Genomic DNA, 17542 nt, shown 5'->3' with positions numbered 1-17542 from the left:
ACGGGCCAAATTCTGCTCTTAGCTAACTTAGGTGCCAAACTGATGAAACTCCAGTGACTTTGGAGTTGAGCCAGATTTTCACAGGTGTGGAAGAGTAAAATTTAAACCAGTCACCATTAGAAGTCATCAGTTTGGTCCTGATCAGGGAGTGCTGAAAAGTATTTTCAGCTAAAGGCACAGAACAGAGGTAGGCAACCCCGCGGCACAGGTGCCAGAGTCGTTGCACTCAAAGGCATTTTGCTTGGTGCACACACCTTGGGATGGATGGCAGGGAAGGGACCAGGGCTGCACTGCCACAAGGATCAGGCCCCTTGCGGATCCCCCACCATCCGCCCCGGCATGCCAACATCTTGCAAGTTGAGGTTGCGGGTGATTTTTGCATTCTGCCCAAAAACACTGCTGGCCCCTGGCAGAGAAGATGAACTTTTGTGTTTAACGCGAGAGGGGCACGTCGCTGAAACTGGAGCTGGAAGATGATGCCAATGTTGGAAAACAAGCAGGGTCAAAGCACTCGAGTGCAGGAAGCCTTCAGACATCACCGGCTGGTTCTGGGCCGGCCGGCTCCTCCAGGTATGATGCTGTGGGTACCTCAGTCTGATGAGCCTTCACGGGTGCAAGGGCCTCATAGTTGCACAACGGAGCTCAAGGAGACACTTTGAAGGCTCTAAATATACATCAAGGGAGCCCGTCACCCGCAGGACTCCAACACACAGTGTGGCGCCAGAACTAAATGCGCAGGGGTACCCCACACCAGGACAGCCAGGGTTCGGGCAACCAAACTGCTGCCTCGTGCACCTGCAGCTGGGACGACAATGCTCAGTTTTCTCAGCTGGTCCGGCTTTTCCCTGTAGCCAGGGTGGGATTTTCCAAAGCAGGCAGCATTGGCTTCACCATGCCCACTGGAGTCAGAGCAAGGTCACCACTGAAAGCTCTTGTGGGTAAAAACGAGCGATAAAAGAGCTACTGAAACTTACTCATCCGCATCCCTGGGGTCAGTCACGCTTTCACGCCAGGAGGAACCCAAGAAAGGAGAGGGCCAGGAAAATCCAAGTTTCAGGTCATGGAGTTGTGTGTTAGTCAGCTGGTCCGGGGACAGGACAGTGCCCCTGCAAGCGCATGGCAAGATGCAACGCAAGGCGCTGCAGCTTCCTCGGTTTTCACTGCAGCACGGTTCGCACAAGATCCGGGCCTACCACCAGAGCTGATGTCCCCCAACCCTCTGAAGGTATGGGTAGGGTTATCGTATGCCCAGGTTTTCCTGGACATGTCCTCTTCTTGGATCCTCCCACCTCCGGCCAGGTGCTTTTTTAAAATATCAACTAATGTCTGGGATTTGGGATTTCGCCCTGCTCAGCATCAAAGTTTTCCCCGGCACTGGGCTGCAGCAGGGCAGGGGAAGCACCTGCTCCACCAGCGGGGACAGGGAGCAGAGCAGGGGCTGCAGGGAGCTGTGTGCTCATGCTCACGGGGGTGGGGCAACTGGGAGACACTTGCAGGGCTGCAGGTCGGGAGTGAGGGGCACCATTAAGGCTGGAGGGAGCAGGGGGCTGCAGGTCAGGAGCGAGGGGTACTGGTAGGGCTGGGAGGGGCAGGGGCTGCGCGTTGGCAGTGAGGGGCAGCAGCTGGGCTGGGGAGCTGTGGCTTGGGAGTAAGGGGCAAGGGAAGGGCATGAGCATATCACTGCCCTCCCACCATCCTATTTACCACCCTCCCAAGTGTCTTCTTTCTTGAAACTGGAAATACGGTAACCCGAGGTATGGGGGAGCCAGCCAGTGAGTCAGAAAGTGCTGCCTCACGTTACGCAGGAACGTGCCAGGGTCTGTGGCTCTCCCCACCACCCAACCCTTCCCACATATCAAAATTGCAGATTGTCAAACCCAGGGCACCTGGGCACTCTCCTGTGAAGCCAGAGGGAAACCTGTGTCACCGCTCACCACCCCCAACACCTTTGGGAGCAGCTCAGCCGGCTCCCCTGTGCTTTCCTGTGCTCTTTGTGCAGTCGAGGGCCTGACTCCATCTAAAAATCAGTCGCATGTACAGGATTGCATGTGTACTCCATGCTTGTGGCCATGAGGGATTGAGGGCACCGGCCTACTTGACACAAGCACTCTAGGAGTGTCCGTAAATCTCTGCAAATTCACCTTATGCCTTGGCTTTTGATAGACTGGAGGTGGCCATCCTGCAGCATGCATGCCACAAGCAGCACCAGTGGCCTCTATGTGGGGCACACGGCAGATCAGGGAGAGGGCAGGTAGCACAGCACCAGACAGGGCAGGGAGCAGATAGCAGAGAGGTAGATCAGGCAGCAGAAGGGGATCAGAGTGACGATCCTGGAGGGCGTGGGCTTCACTGGTGGCACATCTGCTAAAAGGAGTGGCCCTCACTGCAACAGACCACACAGCCACTTTCCTGTGCTCATCTGTCTTTCACATCCTGAGCCGGGACACGCATCCTCGCATCAACCCTCTAACTGAAATTCAGGATGTGTTTTGCTAGCAATCTGATGGCTGAGGCACCTTTCCAGCGAGCAAAATGCTCCCGCACGCAAAGACGTGCTTGAGAAAATGGCACGCGACGTCCTGAAAGACCGGCAGGGCAACAAAACAGACACTGGGCTCCCTGCCCCTCGGTTAAAAAGTCTGGGATGAGTGGAAACTTCGGATCCAACGCAAGTCAGGAGTAACTCCAGTTAAACCAGTTAAGCTGCTCTGACGTAAATAAAGGGAAGGGAAGGGAAAAAAAGAAACCCTGGACACCAGTGGGATGGCTTGACAGCAGTTTGGAGGGAAAGGAAATAAACCTCCACTTTCAGCTTCTGCTTCTTGAGTCTGAGCTATGCAAGGAAAAAGAGAGAGGACACACACGTGCACACATGCACGCACATACGTACACACACATGCACACTCCCCCGCTCTAAGCACACCTGCAGAAAAAGGCAGTCTCCAAAACCTACAGGAAAAGTCCAGGAATCATTAAGCCCCCGCCTGATAAATGACACCTCTAAAAACACAGAAGCTGTGAAACAAATGCTTTTTTTTTTTTTAAATGACTTAAAGAGGGCAAAGAAATTGTGCAGACAGAGCAAGTTTTTGTTCTTGAAAATTCAGCCTTGCACTCGTTTCTGCTTGGAAAAACTGCACCAGCCTGAACCATTTCTCGCAGCAAGGAAATGATATTTGTTCGCTGGGTAGCAGGGTTTTACCCGTAACATCTTTGCAGTGAAACCCCCCCGCCAAAGAAAACAAATCTCACTGTTCCCTTTGGGGACAGGGCAAGATACGCGTTTCATTCCCGATGCTCTGGCACATGAAAAGTTTCGGAATCTGCTTCTATCTTCTCCCAAACTTCAAGGATATTTTTTTCCCTGCCAAAATACGCAGTAAAAAGAAACAAAAACCCAGCAGCTTTGCAGGGGGGAAGGCTAGGCTGATAGCCGGTATTATCTTTGGAGAAAAAGAAGAAATTGAGAAAGATGCAGTTAATGCCTCAGATGTTTCTAGATTCTCGCACTGTCCTTTCATTTCAAACTCAGGTTTGAAACATAAACGCCACTTGAAATGTCACATGGGGCATTTAAAAAAAAACACATAAAAGTCTAATTGGTTTTATTATCAGCATTCCTGGCCTCTCTGTGCCAGCCAGCATGAAGGCTGCCCTGTGATTATACAGCTCAAGTGTTACTATTTAAAAATTCAAACAGGAAATCTGGGAGTTGAATAGCACCAAACCTTCGCCTGGAGGTCACGTCTTCAAAACAGCTCTCAAATGTCAAACATTTTATGGACTCAAACATTTCCTTTCTTTTGTGATCGGACATTATATCCAGCTTCGGCTGCACCTCGGGCAGGGAGAGGGAGGGTTTAGGGACTTTGCAATTTACTCTATGGGAACCTCAATGGGTTTAACTTAAAAGCGACTTGCAAAGGTACCTGGTTAACGCTAAAAAAAGGTAGCAGCCGCCCACTCAGTTGTCTCCTGCCTTGTGAAACAAAGGCAAATAGAGCTGCCGCAGGGCTAGGAGAAGAACCACTGGCATGTACATGGGCTCTCACTGAAGTCAGCTGGGCTACCTCCCTGGGAATAACTGCTTGCCCCTGAGAGCAAAGAAAGACTTGCAAAATAAAAAAGCCTAGCAAGCAAGAGAGCAGCACACTGTGCAAGCTTTAAGTACTAATTATTAGCACTCTCCCTGCCCGCAGGGCGCCGGGCACAGGACCTGTTGAGCATGGGTCATCTCTTGACACATTGGCAGTAGCAAACTGCCGTCAGGCACAAAAGCTGACAAAAGCGCCCATGCTCCCGGCAGAAAATAAGCCTAAAATGGGATGCTGCAGACTGTCATTACAAGCAGGCTGGACTTGGCATCCAAGGCAAACCGAACTCTCCCAGAAGGAAAGAGGAGAGTCTTAAAAAGCTGGTTTGTCTCCATCTCTCTTTCCAGGTCACCACCTCGGTCCTCACCAGTTGCAAGGTAAATGCAAAGGTGCGGTGCGTGTGGATGGCACTGGGAACGGGCAAGGCTTTGGATGAGTTGTGCATGGCACCCCGCCACGGACTGCGTGCCCCAAATGTACCACTCCCTGGCCTGCACCTGTGGCAGACTAGGAAGGACCAGCACACAGCTTCAGACCAGTAAGTAACACAGAGACTGGAGTTGACTGGGTAGGTCTACACTGCAGCCAAAGGTGCGAGAGCAGCACAGCACAGCCACGGCAGCTTGGAGTTTGGGGTATATGAACCTCCACCTGAGTATTTCTCTGGGGTCCTAGGGAGGTTTTACAGCCTGCAAGGAGCTTTGTGCTCCAGTGGCCACACTGCCACCAGCACTTGAGCCAGGTAAGCTAAAGCGAGCTGGGGACACACTCCAATCACCCCTTTGAGCATAGGGTGGTCATGCCCTTGGAGAGTGGTGAAGGGATGTGGGTTCAACCTTACTCATCTTCAAGCCCAAGGCGCTTCTGCTGGGGATATTTATTTGCTCACAGTGATTTAAAAAATAAATAATCAAAATGTAATCATCTTTAGCAGGAGTTGGCAACCTGTGGCCCGTGGGCCACATCCAACGTGCCAAGCAATTTCATCTGGGCTGCAAAGCTGGGATGTCCGTGGCAGGGGGCGGAAATGGGTAGCAGCAAGGGCAATAGCAGCTGCATCAGATGCGCATCAGCCACGATTCGGTCGGGGGTAGCACGTGGCAGCCCTGCCTCTGACCTGTGCTGTGCCAATTAGATCTGCCACTCCTAAAAAGTTGCTAACCCATGACCTTTAGCAACTGAGCTCCTTGCCTGTCTGCAGGGTCCTCCCAGCTGTGCTCAAGCCCCATACAAATAAGGCAGGCATCTTATGGCTTGATCCAAAGATGGCCATTGAAAGGGAGTCTTTTCATCGAGGTCTACAGGATGGGCCTGAGGACTCGACTGAACGTACCCAGTGCTCATCTTTCCATCTACACCCATCACAGCAGTGGATCTGATCTCCTAACAGGACACTGGGATCACAGCGTGCTTGCTGAGCTGCCTGCTCGCTTCTGCTGGTAAGCAGACTGCAACATCTGGATTCCCCTGGCCAGAGCTCTTTGCAGGCTGGCACTACCCCAGCGTTGTTGTCTTCTACTGCAGGGGTGCTTTGGATATAAGGAGCAAACCAACTCATTAGGAACTGGACTAAAAAAAAATTAAAATAATCACGGCTTGGGGAATTCTCGCCTGCCCACAAGCTGATGCTTCCTCTGTCTATTCTTATGAACAAGATAGATGCGCCTTTGTTTGATACATAAGCACATGGCTGCGTCTGTACTGATATTGCTGCCTTTCATAGCAAGGCACCCCAGAAACTACCCCACGCTGCATGCTAAGGTTCCTGACAAAAACCAGCCTGAATTTTTAAAGCATTAACCTTTTTTTCATGAGGACCGTTACTCTTCCTAAGGCAGTGGGAGGCCATCCTTTTTGGCAGATGTGCCACAAGGTAAGTCCCCCATACCTTGCCAAGTGCCGCTCTGATCCCCTTCTCCTCCTTACCTACTGCTCCATTTTCTGCTCCCCGCTATAACTGCTGCTGTGTTTCCTGCTCCCTCATCTGCCACATGCCATACGCCGATCCTGCTCATGCCGCTCGTGGTACACATGTTGCAAGTTGGTCACGCTGGTCCTAAGGGGTCAATTCTGCAAGGCACACAGTGGTCTGGCACCAGTCCAGTAACCTACTTAGCCATACACCCAATTTCAAGCACATTAGTAGACTAACCAATTCCAATAATACTATGCCCAAGTGGCCGAGGACTGTGCTCTAATAAATCGAGCTGTTCAATAAACATACAGTGGGATCTCCTTCTCGTGAATGCTTTTGGCACGGAAAAGCATAGCTGCCAGCACTTCACACCTGTTACACCTGCATGACCCTGTAGCGATACAGGTGAGTTAAATATCTCCAGCTTTAACCCTGGAGAGAACAGTTAATGTTGCAATGGTATCGCAAGCGTGATATACTGCGCACACTCGTACTGTGACAGAGTTGTGCAGCTGTAGCAACTCCACTGCACTAGTTTATACCTGAATCGTTTATACCAATGCGATCGTTACACCTGTCTCTACCCTGCACCAGACCCAGAGGTTAAGAAGGGCACCTACCTTCCACTAACCAAAATCAGTTCTGAATCCCTAGCACGGCTATCGCACGTCATTTATACTCTGCTCTCCCTTGAGTTTGTCCATCCCAAACTCATCTGCTTGTTGCTTCTCCAGGGAGAGCTAGCTTCGAATGCTAGTGAAAAGGGTGGAATAGTTCAGTGGGACAGCAATAGATGGGGGGAAAAAATCCACTGCAACGGGCTTATGTTGTGCCAACTGGTAGGTCTGTAAACAATATCTTCAGCAGACCTATGTCAGGTGCCTAAATGCATCTGGAATCAGAACTTGTGGTAGATAGCTTTTATTAGACCAACTAGATTTTTGCAAACAAAAGTAAAAATAAAATAAAATATTGCAAAAATCTTTTATTAGACCAACTAGGTATCACCTCTACCATGAGTTCTGATTCCTTTTGCCTGGGCTGAGAAAGACTGGGTTTTACAGGCCAGTGGCCTTTATGTCAAACCCCAAGAGGATTTGAGGTGCTGACCAGAGGATTGAGATGCTTCTTGCTTAAATTACACTGGTAGTTTAGCCTTAAGCCCTGCTGTGGCAGGCTAAGCTGGACTAGAGGGTCCGAGAGCACGGAGGAGGGGCTGCACACAGGACCGAGGGCCCGAGTGCCTGAAGGAGGGGCTGCACACGGGACTGAGGGTCTGAGAGTGCAGAGGGAAACTACATAAGGAACCAGGGGATCCAAGGGGGCATGTGTACAAATAGGTAACATAAAAGAGAGAGAACACCTGCAAGGCTTGGGGCATGGTGTAGGGGCGGAAATGGAGCCATGCACCGAGCCCTTAAGGCTGGAGGTGCCCTGGAGGGGCACAGATATGCATGTAGCCCTCCAAGCTACAGGAGCCCTGCAGGGGCACAGGCCAGTCGAGAGGGTCTATTGAGCTTAAGGGTCAAATCAAAGTGGTTGGGGGTCCAGGACAGACCCAGTGGTACTGCAAGTGGATTAAGGCTCACTCAGACCCAAGCGCAGCCTCCCTTATTCAACCTCTAGTTAGAACAAGCTGTAATGGAGATTGAGCCGGGCAGGAGTCACACGGTCACCAAGGGGGTTTCACAGCCACTCCTGGGGCACAAACCTGTCACAGGTGCCTTACTGGAAGAGGAGCCACCTCGGTTTGACTTGGCTCATCCAACATCTATACAGACTGTGTGCTTTAGTGGGGCTTTTTAATGCTTTTATCTAATAGCAGATTCAGTAGCTTCTGCCAGCACATCTGTCCGTCTGACTGACTGCAGCATGCAAGGAAGAGCACAAAATACATAAACACTTCAGCCTGCCAGTGGGAGCAGGGCATAGCTCCTCAAGCCAGGCTGGGCCCTGGGCGCATCCCAAGAGAGCACTACACATAGCTCGTGCAGCTGAACATAGGCCACATCAATGGGACTGGAGCTAGGGAAAGAAATAGTTTTACTGAAGTGAGGGAAGGGGAATTGCATGCAAAAGAGGCCACCATTGAGCAAAACACAAAACAAACATAAAAGCTCAAAATACTGGGATGCAAAGCAAAGGCTCCCAATCAGGTCTGTTGAAAGGATGATGGGACCATCCCTGGGAGGGAGGGATGGGAACGGCAGGGCTAAAACAGCAATATGCAAAGGAGAAAGACGAGGGAAGAGCAGCAGGGACCTGCACAAGAAGAAACCTCAGAGAGGTGGTTTGTGATGTCCTGGCCGAGCACTGCTCGACCTGAACAATGCAACAGAAATACTCCGGCCTTCTTGGCAACAACCCTATGGAGCCATGTGCAAGAGATCTCTGTGAGCACAACCAAAGCCTGGGAAAAGCAGGCGAAGCAATAAGCAGTAGCAAGATGGCCCAGCTCCCCAGCCCGGCTCCCCACGGCTGAAGAGGGGGTGGCTGCGCTGTATCTGAACATGAGAGCTGCTCCGATTCACAAGCTGGGCCAGAGACTGTGGCTTCCCACCATGCCGGCTCCCTGCAACGCTGACCAAGAGCACTGTGTGAAGGGGGATGTCCATTTACTATGCAGTAAATTTACTGTGCTGTAATGTACTGCGCAGTAAGTGGGTTTAGGCAGGCATCTACACATGCAGGCATTAAAGCGCATTAACGCTGTGTGTAGACTAACTGGGAACTGAAGTTAATCCCAAGTCAGTCCACACACACAGTGTTACTGCGCAGTAAGGCATCTACATGTGTGTTACTGTGCAGTAACTAATTGAGGGTAAATTTGATACCTCCATGATGCAGGTATCAAATTTATACCCAAGTTGGCACAAAACACCATATTTATTGTACAGTATGGGCATGCATGCATAGACGTTCTGCCCGTACTGTGCAGAAATGTTTGGTTACTGCGCAGTAAATGTGCATGTGTAAACGTACCCTCTGAGAGGTAAACTGGACCCTGCCTTTGACTGGAACAAGGCTACATGGCCCCAGGGCAGCTTTCACTTACTATGGGGTAACTGCAGCCACTTGCGCAGTTACTGCAGAGGAGGAGAGGCAGTCAAGCCCCATGGCCTGTTAATTTTGGATGAGTGGGGTAACCACAGGCTTGGGAGAATGAGGAGATCCACGGCGCTCACGACCTTGCTTTTAACTGCCAAAAGGACAATTTGGAGAAGCAGGCCTCATCTTGAGAAACACTGACCTGGACAATGCAGGCATCTCACACTACAAGCACTGCCTACCCCTGCCACATCTCATCAGCAAGGCCAGCCACAGGACAGAGGGTTTCATTCTGAGACAAGTGCATCCTCCAGAGGAGGGGACTCAAACCCCTTTGGCAGAGTCAATGGAAAACGCTGCGTCCAGATGCGGCTCGCTCAAAAACCATGGGCCTGGCTGCAGAAATTACTGGGTGAAACTGTCTTGCAGGATATCAGAGCACAGAATAATATTGGTGGCACCTGGCTTTAAGATCGAGGAATCTACAAGTGTCTTCAATGCCAAAGGCAGACAAGGTTCTTCGCGTGAATCTGATATCTTTTATTAGACCAACTTAAATGCCAAACACATGCATAAGTAGTTGACATGGTAAAGTAGGGTGCAACCCCCTCCGAGGCAGCACTCATCTTCTGTAGCCACCACTTGCCATCAGGGATGCATTCAAAGAGCTTCAGTGACCTGCCAGCCTCCTGGTGCCCAGCAGAGAGGGAGAGAAAGGAGGAGGAGAAGGAGAAAAAGGAGGAGGAAGAGGAGGAATTTAACTTTTTCTGCACTCCCACTGGGTGAAGAAGTTAATTCAACATTTATTCTACTGGGGATTAAAACAGCCATCTGTTGAGTGTCCAGGCTAGGACTCCATCAGTCATGAACGTACACTTCCTTCTGCACAATCGCTCTCTGTCCAAATGTCTCCTTACTCCACAGAAGGAAGGCGTGATGGCCTGCTAAAGTCTAGACCAATCTGTCATATCCTCCTACTTCTACCAACATGCCCCAAATCATCATTAAACTCCACCCAGACACCTTAGTGCTCATCTGTTTACAGACAGAAAAGCTCCATGTGGCTCTGATCAAAATAAAAAAGGAGGAAACGTGTCTTTCTTCACTCAGAGGAACTTTTTTTTTTATTTAAACCTCATCCCCCAATGACAAGAGAAGGCCAAGCCTATCAAGGAGGCGCTGTAATCCTTCGTCACTGTCTGATATGGGGAAAAAGCCCAAATGATTTTTCAAATATAGGCCACGATTAAGGAACCGTAACAGAAGATGAAGTCAGATGGCAAGGGCAGGCAAGGGCAAGGCCCAGAGGTCAGCAGAGCAGCAGTCGACAGACTATCCTTCCCAGACTTGCCCTCTCCACCTCCCAAGCAGTTTTCTGAGACTCCGTTAAAAGACCAGTCTGTATATCAGCCCACTTTTGCAGGCAGGGAGGCACGCTAGCCACGAGCAATGCATTGCCCTGTGCACACACCCTGGCTCTGTGCTCGCTACCATGCCGTGTCTGAAGAACGTACACTTTCACAAAAAGGTAATTCATTTAAACTTCATGGTACCCTTTGTTGGGCCACTTAACCACAGCTCAGAAAGGAGGAAACTGAGGCACAAGGGAAGGCAAGCAGCCTAGCAGAGCTCACCAGGGAGACTTCGGCTGTGCTGACACCACCACCCAGGCCCCCCTCACCTACAGGGGTTTTTTCCTCCCAAAAGAAAGCCCTTTTCCCCCACTGGGACACAGGAATCAAGATGTCCCTGGAGGTCTCAGCTGTACAATGAAGCCCATGCGGTGGCAAGTGTTGATACAATCAGATCTCAGGCCGAATCATAAAACCCTAGGGTTGAAAGAGACCTCAAGGGTCACCTGGTGCAACCCACTGCAGAATGCAACTCCCAAACCACCCTGTGCAATGCTTATCCAACCTCTCCTTGGAAACCTCCCATGAAGGAGACCCCGCCACCTCCCTGGGCAGCCTCGTCCACTGCCTCGCTGGTGAAATTTTCCCTGTTATCTTTCTGAGATCTCATCTAAATCTGCCTGGTAGTGATTTTAGGCCCACGGCTTTGTGTCCGGCCATCTGTAGCAAAGGAGAACAGTTGTTCACCCTCTCCTTTCTGGCAGTCTTTCCAATTATTAGAAGACTACTATAACCCGACACCACCACTTTTTCTTCGAGCTTCAACACACCTAGCTCTCTCAACCTTTCCTTTGTCCGTCTGGCTTTCCAACCACAAAAGGACCCAGCAGGGCATGCAGGCCTACATGCATGGCCTCGGCCTCCGAGGGCTACCCACCCCTCCAACAGGGGATCAGCCTCTTTGGAAGAAGAAAGGGGTCTACCTAGTTAGTTCAGGAGAGGATAATCAGCACTATTTCTGCAATACTCCTTTACCTAATTACACAGCTGGCATGACAGGAGAAGGAATGGAGGCTTAACAGGCAATTATGTCAAGGGCTTTGGAGACTCTTGGTAGCTGCCATCAGAGCGGGAGAGCCAAGCTCTCCATAGGAAGCCCTCACATAGAGAGCAGGAGTCGAGAGTAACCGCTATGTCCCTGACACACCAATGGGTGTTGACTCTTTCACTTAAAGTCCCTCTCCACTAGACGAAAAAGCTCAGCCCGTGCTGCTGTGCAGGAGGACACCCGTGCTCACCAGCGTTTCCCTGGCTTTGCTGCAGGTCTGAAAGGAAATAACAGTATAGGAAGGGGTAGTGGAGGGGCAGTGCTTTATAGCAATATCCCTGGGCTACCAGGTGCCCAGCTCCGGATGAGGCAAAAAAGCATCGAATCTCCACTCCTCGTGAGCTTTTCTTCTTCAGTGCCATCAATCTCTCCGGCAACAGGCTGTGACTGTTTCTGCTTGGCAGAGGAAGACCGCATGGAATAGGTAAGAGGGGAAACAGAAACCTCATCCTTTGCACTTTGCTTTTCAATGGATTCAAACTGAATTGCAGAGGCAACGCTGGCTATTACAAACACGATGCTCTGATCTTGTTCCATGGCAGGCACTTATCACGCAATGCCGTGCAATCTGTCTGCTATATTTAACACGGCCAACAGACAGAGGCTTTAAACAACAGCCAAATCTCAAAATTACACAGAGGTTGGGAGACGGGGTGAGTAGCCTCACATTTTCCATCTGTTTATCTTAAAAACTTGGGAGAAAGTTGGGCAATGCAGGGAAAAGACCCTTGCTGCTTTCTTTGCAATTGCCTCCATCCTCCCAATTATGTTCTCATCCAGGCAGGCAAAAGGCCAGCCTCTGGGGCTCCTTAGCACAGGAGAACTGCTCATCCTTGAAACTACACTTGCTTCCTGCAAGCTCAGAACAGCGCTTCACTTAAAAAAATATATAAATCGCGGTGTTTTGGGAAAGTTACTTCCCTGCCACAAATGATGCACTAAAGCCCGAATCCGTTGTGCCTTTGGGCAGGTGTGCAGCACTCGTGCAGCTGGCATCAGCCAGATGAGGGGCGTTTTGAGCCACTTGCGCCAATTTTTTAATCTTCAGAGGTGGAGGGGTGAAAAACAGCTTTACAGAGCACTGGCCCGTGGGCAGGCCACACCTTGAGCACCCTGTATCTGTCCCCTAGTGACAGGGCCCCCGCTGGCATGTCTTAGTCCGTGTCCCTCCAGAAACCATGAGCCTCCTTCCCTGGTGCCACGCACAGCACTGCAACAGGGAGAAGCAACATCTGAAATTATTAGTGCTTTTGTTATTTCCTGACTAGTCAATCCCCATAAGAAAGAAAAATGATGTTTCCTTGGAGCTGTCATTAGCACGCACCTATTAATGCTTTCGGCCAGCTAAAGGACAGCGTCGGAAGTAACCAGGCTTTGTACTGAAAACTCACACTAGACTAGCGTCTCTATTGTGTGGGAAAGCCGGTGCCAGCACAGCCAGCATAGAGCTGTTTGTGTGCTGGCTCCCCACTCCTCTTCCTGCCAGCAGAGCAAAACGAAACAAAAAAAATCAATCATCGTTTGAGAGGTCCCGATGCCTGGAACGGTCCTTCCGAGCCTGCCACTCCCCGAAGCAGAGCAATCTGTTTGACGCCCGTGCCACATCCCCATTACTGGAGGGAAGGTCCCTGCCCTGAGTGCTTCCTATTTTCCCACGCAGAAGGCTGGTCTGCAAAACTGGCCTATTGGTTGAGGGTTTCTTTTCACGAGCCACTCTCATAGGCAACCTATTGTGCACCTGCCGACAAGAAGAACCTCTTCCTGCTAGAGCCAAGAACACCTTGCACCACCTTGCTGATGGACGCATGCTCCCGAAAAGCACCCTGCACCACCTTGCTGATGGACGCATGCTCCTGAAAAGCACCTTGCACCACCTTGCTGATGGACACATGCTCCTGAAAAGGCACGTGTCCCACCTTCAGTCCGAGCTTCAACAGGCAGATTTCTGTCCTGACCTGTGTGAGTTCCCACCTGCCCACCCATTAGAAGCTGGCATCCAACAACATCTGTAGGGACCACTGATCTGTGAGAGGTTTCTCAAACAATGTTTTCCTTGGAAGGTGTCCAGGACGATGAGGAAAAGGGCTGGAGGAGACATAAGGGAAGGGCTTGCACATGACTCTCCTCTGCTTCCACGTTGCCCTGAGCTAGGCCAGACAGGGGACGAACAGAATGATCTCCAGAGCACCATCATCCCAACAGGCTGCCTCGACGTGACAGCCCCTAGGAGAACCACCTTAGACACCCCCCAGCAGAAAATGTGGGTACATCCAGTCCACAATGGCTAGGAAGAGCCAAAAGGGGCTCTGCACAGCTCCTGAAGCGACACTTCCATCATCTTCATCTCACAAGTGGACAGAACAAGTCTCTACTCAGTTATGAGCATTTATGATGCTACTCCCAAGACACCAACGAGGATCCTGGCACATTTTCTTTAGGAGTCTTGGCTCAATCAGGACTGGATCATAGGAGAACAATGTTGTTTGGACTTAAACACTGGTTGGACTCCTCTTCATCTTCAAGAGAAGGTTGGATAGATATCTGGCTATTATGATCCCAGCACTCGTTCCTGCCCAGGGCAGGGGGTCGCACTTGATGATCTGTTCAGGTCCCTTCCGACCCTAGAAACTATGAAACTATAAATTGGGGAGGAGAAAACGGGGAACAGCCAGCCATCAGCAGGTGACACACTGGCTGGCGCAGAGTGCTCCGAGAGACTGCAAATCTGCTGCTCTTCCCCACGAAGCATCAAGAACGTGGCCTCCCAGGCAAGACGCCACAGGGGCACATTGATGCTGCATCTGTGCAGCGCCTAGTGCGATGGCTCCCCAGGCGTCATATTAGTGCATGAGGATAACTGCAAAGAAATCATTCATGGCCAAGTGGAGATCCGAAGAGCTGACCCACACCCAGTGAGTCACTGGAAATACTCATGCTCCTCTCAGAGGGAATTGTACTGGGCTACTGACAGGGAAGAGGCTCTGTCTCCCTCCTCTTTATTGTTGTGAGTCATGCCTGATATCCTATCAGACAAGCAAGGGTTAGAAACACGCATGCAAGCCCACTTGGGAACATAGGTCCAAACAAAGCCTGCAGACTGGCCGGTGGAAAGAACAGCTTCCAAGCCACTGAGTCTGAACATCCTGGGGATGATTCACATATCCTACAAAGCACTCTGCATTATTCTTACTGGCATGAGCATCTATGGAAAACAAACACTTAGCTACATCAAGGACATGTCACAACAGTCTCGGCTCGGATCAGGCAATCCAATACTTGAGCCACATTTCCCCCCTACCCCCATGAACCCTTCCAATTTTTTTCATTTGCTCAGACAAAAGCTTCCTTTTATGTTTCTGGTCTCGCTGTGACCTTGGCTTTGATGGAAAAAAGGAGCGAAGTTGAAGAACGTATGGCAACAAACTCAACCCTGGGCAAAAGCTTCTTACACCTCATTGCTTGGCCCTAGAAATATCTATACGATATCGCTTGCTCCGAAGCAGAACTTTCCCTTTTCCCGCCGTTGGGCAGAGTTGTCTTAATTAGTAGGTATCGTCTAGGTTGGGCTCGTGGGTCAATCCTAGCTTCAAGGCCTTGCACTGCAGAGCAGGCAGATTTAGGTGCTCCCTGATGAGATCTTACCAGTTTGCTGAGTGCGATGGCAGGAGACCCTCCCCAGGGAAGACCCTGTACCGCGAAAGGCAACTGCATGCCCCTGCTCCTCTTTCCTGGGTGGTAGAACATCTTCAAGGGACAACTCCAACAGCAGTTGTGGTCACAAAATGTAGCTGACCCCCATCCACGCAACCCTGCATGCCTACAAAAGACCTTTGCAGTACGTGATGGGAAAAATAATAGCATTATCTTCAATTCCAGAGTATGGTCAACTTTTCTGTTTCTAAAAATACTGAAAGCCTTTTGCAAATACACATCAGCCGTCCTTCTGTGATCTATTCCAGTCATCTGTGTTCACCTCAGCTTGAAAACCTTCCCCTTTAACATCATTAGTGTTGGTGAACTTTCCTTTTTATTTTTTTTTCTTCTTTCTAAGTATCCACTTATGTGCATCTTAAAGGATTATGGAAATAATAAAAACGAACCTTTTCAGCGAAGGAGCACAGAATGGTAAGAGGCCGTGTCAGCCTGCCTCCAAGCATGCTGGTAATTCTCCGTTAAACAAAACAGGCCGCGAGGATCACTGTAACAAAGATCATGTTCTGATGAAGGGGGTCTTATGCTCAAGTACTTGTTAGTTGTGGAGCCACAGAAATTAGCTCCAAGATCAAGTATATCCTTTCATTCATAAGGGTGATGCTCACACACATCTCGCTGCCTGATTTTTATACGATAAAAACTTGAAAAGCACAGGATTTGCCTGCCACAACAAAGCAGTAAGCCCACAACGATTCCTTCCTGAAGCTATTAGTTATATTTTCATGGTAGAAAAAGGACAACATCAGACCAGGAACAAGCATCTTCATCCTGCAACTCTAGGAACAGCTAGGGCAAGTCAAATGGCTGAAATGCCAAGCCTGCAACAAGTGCTTCTGCCCTTCATGACTATTACATTCTTGATTTTGAATTCAAGAGCCAGCTAAAAAAATAAGAATCCAGGGATATTCATAGCCCATTAGAGCTTTATACATAAGACATAGCCTAAGGGATGGGTCAGTATTTACAGACTGGAAAAGGGGAGAGACAGAGACAAGAGGTTCACATTTTCCAGTGGGACGAGATTCCAGAATTTAGCTGACAAGGTTCTTTGGGCAAATCTGGTCTCTTTTATGAGACCAACTCAAATAGTTGGAAAAATTCTTCTTTGCAAGCTTTTGGGTACAAACACCCTTTGTCAGACTGAGGGAGCATCTGCATTTGCTCTTCTGCAGGTGCTTCCTCAGCCTGGCAAAGGGTATTTGTACCTGAAAGGTCACAGAGAAGAATTTTTCCAACTATTTGAGTTGGTCTCATAAAAGAGATCAGATTCGCCCAAAGGACCTGGTCTGTCTATGTCCTTAGACCAACGTGGCTACAACCTTGAACTCAGCCGAAGCACTTTTACTTAACCAAAATACTTACAGAAGGTGGCCAAGAAACAAAGGGAGGTGTTCAGCCTTAAGGAAAGAGCTGGATACAGAACGTGGCTATAATTTTTCTTTTGCTAAGCTGCACGTGCATGTGTGCAAACAGAGTCATGGAGAATATCCACAGAGGTTTGGCAGGAAGTTAAACAAATCTTTGTTGACAGCTGAAATGATCAAATCATCAGTAATCTTTACACTTTTCCAAAGGGTAATGTGTTAAGGAAGAAGGTGTGTGATACACTGCTCTGTTTCTCCATAGCCTGTGCTAAAAATTTGTGTCAATAGCCTCAAATGAAAGACTGGGGAAGAACAGTGCAGGAAATGCACAGGAACCAACATAACCCGGTGAACTGGTCACCCACATGTGCAGATTTTAGACAAAGGCTAGAGGTGAAAGCCTGCTTCCAACGAATTCAATGGCAAAATCCCATCGATTTCCACAGGTTCACTATTTCCTCTGTCATCATCTTTCTGTTTGATGGAATACCCAACACACTGCTTGGCGTGCTCAATATGCAAGACATACTGTTAATTTTGCCTCCACAAAGTGCAAATTCTCTTCTACTTCCTGAATCCCCCAAAAAACCCACCCTGCCATTATGCAAGAATCCCACAAATGCTTCCTTGCAAATGTGTCTCTGTTCTCCCGTCCGCACTGGGGCAGACGCAGCCTGAGCCAGTGTCACTGTCCTGATGAATCCTAAAATCAGATTAAAGTTCAAATTGATGTTATTGCAGAATCGTTCTTCATTTATTTCCCAAAACCTCAAATGCCCCCCATAAGTTTAATTTCCCATGACTGCAATCCTATGTGTATCTGGTTAAAAAATGAAAGCACACAAACCCAAGTGCAGGAGAGTGGCTGGACCCAATAATTTGTACGGTCCCTTCCAGCCCCTAACAACTATGAAACTAGTCTATCACAGCACATCCTTCTTTTCCAT

This window comes from Gavialis gangeticus, unplaced genomic scaffold (genome assembly GCF_001723915.1).
Source record: "Gavialis gangeticus isolate Ggan-Ray unplaced genomic scaffold, GavGan_comp1, whole genome shotgun sequence".
NCBI lineage: Eukaryota > Metazoa > Chordata > Crocodylia > Gavialidae > Gavialis > Gavialis gangeticus.
This window is presented reverse-complemented; position numbering follows the sequence as displayed.